This window comes from Diabrotica undecimpunctata, chromosome 6 (genome assembly GCF_040954645.1).
Source record: "Diabrotica undecimpunctata isolate CICGRU chromosome 6, icDiaUnde3, whole genome shotgun sequence".
NCBI classification, from domain to species: domain Eukaryota; kingdom Metazoa; phylum Arthropoda; class Insecta; order Coleoptera; family Chrysomelidae; genus Diabrotica; species Diabrotica undecimpunctata.
The window spans coordinates 74,733,137-74,740,723 of NC_092808.1; the positions used below are offsets into that span (position 1 = coordinate 74,733,137).

Genomic DNA, 7,587 nt, shown 5'->3' on the forward strand with positions numbered 1-7,587 from the left:
GTCGATACAGTTTTTAGGATTTTTGGAACATTTACATCAGGCGACGGAAACGATGGATGGTTAGACTCCGCCCCTCTTAAATATCAGCAAAACTTACATCAAAACTCGATGTCGAGTTGGTCCGCTAGTATACTGCTATTTACGTTTATGTTTCTAAAATAAAGGTAGTGTTATTATTGTCAAGGAACTGGTAAATGCCGTGTATAGAAATAGTATGTAATCATACTGTGATTTTGTGTCTAAATAAGTATAAAGAATTTAATTTTTTTATTTTATTTTCAAGTGTATTAAAAAACTTTGCCCCGAGATAAGTAAAATATTTTAATCCTATGTTTTTGAAAACAAACAAAAACATTTGAATGAGAAAAAACAAAATCAGTTATTTATAAATGAATTTTATCGGATCATACAATTTAAATAAAAATTTTACACATGAAAGATAAGTGATTCGTGTGATAATCTTAATTAGTAAGACAGTGAATACTTATCATTTTGTTGCTGTGAATAAGCAAATTAGTGAATATCAGGTAAACAAAGAATTAGATATTTAAATATAACTTTAGCTATTTTTAATTATTGTAACGAAAAGTATAAATAAATTCATCTTCATCAAAGGACTACTTTATAAACTATTTCCATCTGGAAAAATATCATTGATTTCACGTAAAAATCGTACCTATACAGATATTTGAAGGTTCTGATAGATACGTGAGGGGTAGTTGATGAAAAATTCGTTAAGACGTACAGCTGATTTTGGTTTGATTTTGTTTTAAACAATCTTAAAAAATGAGAGAGTCCTTTTTTTGCCTATAAACGATTTTTATCCAGTTTAGAGAAAAATAGTGCAAGTAAAAGTTGTAGATTTACGTGTTTCTAAATTAAATACGTAAAGAATTCACCAAGATAGTTGTCAAAACCACTTAACTTTTCAGCCATTTATAAATGTTAATGACTTTGTTTTTTGCATAATGACATGTAATATAGCTACTTAAAATTGTGGCAGGTAAAAATAAGTGTGCTGAATTTCAAATAGATCGACAAAATAGTTTATAAGTTATTTAATTTGTTTATCTTGGAAAGCATTTATTTAAACAACTGTTCTTCCCAGATGGTAACTCTAGAGGTTGTTGTAAACCGAAATTGATTTTAGTATTTATTTTTAAGGTATGTTAAAAAAACAGCAACAATTTGATTTAATTTGTTATTAAAAAACGGTTTAAAAAACGACTGGATTTATAGCAAATAAACAATTAAAATAACTTTGATATTTTTATTGCCACATGCTTTTTAGTAGGCTTAATGACAAGCTGGTGAAAAACACACTTTCCAAATAAAACAATACCTTCTATGGCCAATAGGAATCAAAATAGCATTTTTTCTAAAAATCTTATTTCCATTGTTTATTAACATTAAGAGCTGAGTATAAAACAAATTATAAAACATTTTTTATATGGTACAACACTGTATACATCTAACACACAAAACATTTTATAAATGGTATATACCGAGAAGGTGTAGAAGATGTTAGAATCTTATAAATTTTTAGCTCTCAATGGTATGATTTTAAAAATAAAGTTTAATAATAATAGTTTTAATAATAAAATGCTAACTCGGTTTGTATTGCTCATAGAAGATTGTTTTTTTTTTGCTACACTCTAATATAAGTGTATCGCATAAACAATATCAAAGTTATTATAAATATTTATAAGCTTAACAAATCGCTCTCCGGGATAAAAAAATTAAATAACTTATAAACGATTTGCTCTATCATGTTAATATTTAACACACTTTAATAAATGACGGATTCGACCGTTTCGTGATGGAACTTTAGTTTATCTAACAATAAAACACTGAAAAATTTTGTTTTGAACACTTTCACAAAATTATTTTAAGTTATTATCATTACAGTTGTTTCGGCCAGAGTGCCTACTCAAGTGATATATTTTTGATATTTGTTTACAATCTTTAGTCTTTAACGGAATAACGTGAACTGTTTGTGTCAAGTTGGTTATTTAGAATTATGTCATCTTTAAATTTGTTGATTTCCATAGATTCTTTATTAGAAGAACTACCCTGACTGGCAAAAAAAGTGGCCACCCTATAAATTTCCGAATAAAAATTCCTTGGAAGTTTTATGCACTATTTCATATTGTATACTCAACATCTTTCATTTTTAAAACAAAAAATGGCCATTACTGCTTGATTCCGTAGCATAATTTATTTAATTAGAAGGCTACAAAAGAAAATAGTGTAATATCGAAACGAATTACAAACAATATAAATTACGAGTGAACTTGAACAAAGTTGTCTAATATCGGGTATTATATCCTAAAACATCAATAACCTTTTTCATACGATTTGGAAGGTCAAGAAATAAATTTTAAATACAAACTTGAGGAAAATGTTTATATTCTTCACAAAACATATTTTAAAGTATTACAGACTTTCTCGTTGGCCTGGTTGACTTCTAACCCTACGATTAAGTTCGTCTAAAATATGTTCGATGATGTTCAGATCAGGGATGCAGGCTAGCCATTCTAGAGTAATAACTCCTACTTCCCCCAAGTAATTTGTCACGATTCTTGCAGTATGCTACCGTGCATTATCATGCATAAAGACGAAATTGTCCCCAATAAATGGCCCAAACGCTTCTGCCTAAACATCCAATGAAAATAAACAATAGATGAAAATAAGTTCAGTTCGAGCATCGAATGAGATTCCAGCCCAAACCATGATACCACCACTACCAAATTTTCTTCTCTGGGACATACAAGCATACCTTTCATTTCTCCGCTCCCTCTCTCGGCCATCGCCAGACTTTAAAGAGAACCACGATTCATCAGTAAAGAAAATTCGGTTCCAATCCTGTATATTTCAGTGTTGATGTTGTCGAGCAAAAATTATTCGATTCCTGTAGTGTTTGGTTTGTAATTCGGGAACAATAGACGGCCTTCTTGCTATTAGTCCTCTTTCATTAATTCGTCTTTTAAACGTCCTCTCACTTACAATAAAACATCATCTCTTTGCGAGGTATAAACAGGTAAATTTAGACGCAATATGAGACAATGCATAAAACTTCCAATGAACTTTTATTTTCGGAAATTTATAGAGTGGTCACATTTTTTTTGCCGGCAGTGTATTTCATAAGTTCTTTACATTTTGAATACAGAACTTATTTTTTATTATATTGTGTGGAAAGTTTTTTTTTGTTTTTCAGTTGTATTAATATTAATATTGTTGTAGATAATGCTGCATTGGAAAGTCTGGAGTCTGGAGTGGATTTAAAAAAAATTATATGCAGTAAGCATTATGATGAAATATATCTGTCCGCAAAATATTTACTTGCTACTGCTGTACCAAAAAAATACACTGAGGAAGAAGAGGAAGGTTTATTACCGACACCACCCATTTTGCATAAGTATTCGACAACAAAACAACCATCAAGCATTGCCAATACTGTTTCGCACAGTGATAATTCTGAACATGACTATTTTGTTAATAAGCCTATAGATATGCCGTTATCACCATTAGTCAGGAACAAAATATTTTATAATTACCGTACACTTTAAAGGAGATTAAATGCATCTTGAATACGTATTAATCTTCTGAAAACTCGTATGAGAGCACTAAAAAAGAGTCTGGTTAAGATTAGGACGAAATCTGTACAAACTGCACCAAAGCCGCAAACTTAGTTTCCTGCTGCGATGAGATGGCCATTAAGAGAACGATAGAGTATAATAGAAAACTTGATATTATTGTTTATTTTACTTTATTATAAGTTTTGAGAATATTATATTTTCGGTAACAACCGAAAAAAATCAGTTTTGGCCGGGCAGACTTTGTGCTAATGGTACGAGGTATTTTTAGCAATTGGAAAATACGTATAGCTTATTTCTTTACAGAAAATGGCATAGGAGCTAAAATACTACAAGAAATAATTATTGGTGGCCTCAAAAGATTGAGAGATTACGGTTTAGAACCTTTAGGAAGAGTTTGTGATCTATCGGTGATAATGATATAATACACTTTAAACTTTACGCGTTATATAAATTTATTTCTCAGTCTCTAAAGTACCTATAACTGGTACAAACAATTGATCGCTTGTTGTCAGTTGTTGTCGACATTACCTCGTTTCCTAGACTTCTTCATCATGCGTAATATTTAATAAAATTTTAGTATTGCAGGTTGAATACTTGAACCCTAAATAATTATTAATAATCAATTATTTTCTGCACATATTCCTTTATTTTTGCCTAGTACGCTCTTGATGATTTGCTCAACTCGGTTTGATACTCCTGTTTGGTTTTTAAAACCATCTGTAAACATTACTGTGTAATCCACAAAGTCGCTCAGTATAGATTTTACTAAACTATTCAATTGATTTAATTCTGTATATTTAGAAGTTATGATTCTTGGTTTTTTATCAAATTTTTGTACGGAAATCTATAAATTGGTGAAGAGGAATCTGTAAGTGGGGGTGAATTTTTCATTTTCCATTATTTATTAGTTAAGTTTTCAATGTTTAATAATGCTAATGAGATTTGTTAAAAGGTCTGACTAAGTGTTTCCCATCTTTATACAGTATTTTTGTGCTAATAGTTGTCTACGTAATTTTAATGGTATTTTATTACACTCTACTAGCATAACGTTTGTTTTTTAAGCCTCTGTATTATACACGATCTAATATTTTTAAATTTGTGTTGCTGGTTAATACATATCCATACATATCCAACACCCGTAGTCCACGAATACCCATACATTGCTTATTTTAGTTCATGAAAACAATGATGCAATTCATTTCTATAACTATTAATATAAATAATTTTATTTTGTTTTTTTTTACCTTAAATTATTATTTTGTTATTAATGTTTTTGCGAAGATTTTAAAATTTTGATTAATGTTATAAAACTATTAAAATAATGCAAATTCAATATTTGAAATATCTATCACTTTGTAATTTAAAATTATTTAATTAATAAACAGCTCAGATCGGGCAAATTGATTGAAAAAATCTTTCTTAGTTATGTAAACAGAAAGACAACACTAGTGTGTGTGTATATAAAATGAATAAATAAATAGTACTATTTATAAGTTATAAGTAATAAGATTTATAAATAAATATATTTATAAGTAATAAGTTTTGTTAGTTATTGTACCTTTTTATCGAACGCATAGATTTGTCCCCAAATATGTGTTTTAAAATTTTTCTTTTTAAACAATGATAAAACTTAAGTGTCGACTAAAAAATAAAGTCTATTTTAATTAAATATTTATATCATTTAAATAGATTACTGACCGATTTACATTTACAGTCGGTCCCAAACCCTTCTTTCAGTGCGTCACTAATTTTGACGTCATATAGGATTTTAAGAATGTCGAGAATTATTGCATGAAATTTTAGTTAAATCTGACAGTTGAAGGATCGTAATCGGCTAAATGTGAAAAGGTTATTTTTTGAAAATGTGGAGTAAAAATTTTAAGAATTAAAATTTTTTTTAATTTACATATTAGAGGTCCCGTCCTGTATAAAAAATTTTATTGTGCATTATATTGGAACGACAGTTTGTCATAATTCCTATTCTATACATTCCAAGGAAAGTGCTTAATTAGCTAAGATTTATTTATGTATTTATTATTATTTATTACAAACACTATGGCTAAAATGTATAGTATTTAAACTACTAATATGAATATTTTTTAGAATAATTTAAAACTTACTTCACGAACGGCAGAAACTGGTAATAAAGTTGTCCCAGCCTCTTTTTCTAATTGAAAATAATTTAATAATTTTAATATTAGTCTTTGTTCATTCTCGGTATATCTCGGCATATTTAAAATATTTTTATTTTAAATAGAACGAAAAAAAATCTACATTTCGGGTACGGTAACAGCCAAACGTCCAGGGCTAGGAACAAACATTGTCCACAACCTATTGGAGAAGCCAAGACCAGGGAGAAGGAACCAGCATCGTCCAGAATCCTATTGGTGCAGACGGAAGAACAAAACTAGTCTGAAGTCTATAGAAAATGAAAATATTCATGTAAGTGTTTCCTATTTTACCAAAATCCATATTTTTACCTATATATTATATATTTTTTGATTCACTGTGGAGGACATTTTAGATAATTTAGTAAATTTAACATTTAACGAGATGGCTCAACCTAATTTTCAATTAATTAAATATCAAGCAGATAACATTCCTACTTTTGATGGCAATCCGAAACAATTAAATAGATTTATTAAATCATGTGAAAATTTTTTGAATAATCATAGCAATCGAGATGCAAATAATCCTATAAATGTTTGTCTTTTCGATACTGTTTTAAGTAAGTTAACTGACAGAGCAGCAGACCTTATTGCATCAAGAACAGAACTTGATTCTTGGGCAAAAATTAAAGATTCTCTTATAGTAACATTTTCTGATCAGAGATCAATTGATTGTTTAATACAAGATATAATTTCAATGAAACCAGAAAGAAACGAAAATGCACAAAATTTTGGTTTAAGAATCCAGGATGCTAGAAGCATTCTTTGTTCAAAAATAAATATGTCTAATGACCAGTTAAATGTAAAAATATTAAAAATTCAACAATATGAAGATATTTGTCTTAAAACTTTTATAAATGGCCTTAATTATCACATGCAGTTAGAAGTCAGATTAAAGAATCCTGATTCAATAGAACAAGCAATGGCTTTCGCTAAAGAAGAAGAAAATTTTATTACTTTTAAAAATCGAAATAATAATACAAGACACTCAAATTTTAATAATTCTCGATCCTATAATAATTACAATAGAAATTCAAATAATAATTCACAACACTCTTCATTTCCAAATAGAAATAATTTTTCTCGAAATAATAATTTTTCGAATTATAATAATTTTCAAAATCGACATTCTTCCCAAAGTTCTAGTCAATACAGAAATAATAATTTTTTCAGAAATCCAAATAATAATTTTCAAATGCGTCCAAGTTTTTCGAACAATGGTTTTAATAATAATAATGGTAACCAATTTCAAAGACAATTTCCAAATATACCTAGATATCAGCCATCTATTCCTACCCAAAATCAAAGCAGAAATTCAATGCGACCTGAGCCAATGAATACAAGTTCCAATAACTTTAGTTTACGAAGTAATTTTAGAAATGATAGACGTTCTCCAAATAATTTATTTCATCATAAAATAACGAGTTATAATGACATAAGAGAACGACATAATAATAATTTAAAATATAATGAAAGAATTTATAATAATTATGATGTAAGATATTGTTACGTAAAAATATGAGTCATAGTTTTAACCTGTAAACATGTTTTTATTCACATGGCTATGTTTTAGATTTTACGAGAGGCGTCTATTTACCTGAGTAGACCTTCCAGAACAAGGTCGAACCGATGCGGGAAATCCAGTTTGCCTTTACCGTTTCGCCGCCGTCTACTCAAGACTTTTCGAGATAACGGCACTGGCATATATTAACAGGACATTTTATTTGGAAGGAACAGTTAATTCTCAAGACGCGCTCGCGAATTTAAATGTTACGTTCGCTTTTTAATAAATTATGTATGTTTAGTGATAAATAAACTAA

At 28.8% G+C, this 7,587-nt stretch overlaps 1 long non-coding RNA gene across 1 annotated transcript; it reads left to right on the forward strand.

Moving 5' to 3' along the window:
- The first annotated feature begins 401 nt into the window (after positions 1-401).
- On the forward strand, positions 402-7,587 carry LOC140443505 (uncharacterized). Its single transcript, XR_011951218.1, has 4 exons — positions 402-527; positions 3,244-3,300; positions 5,857-6,041; positions 7,341-7,587. It is a non-coding gene; the product is annotated as an uncharacterized lncRNA (long non-coding RNA).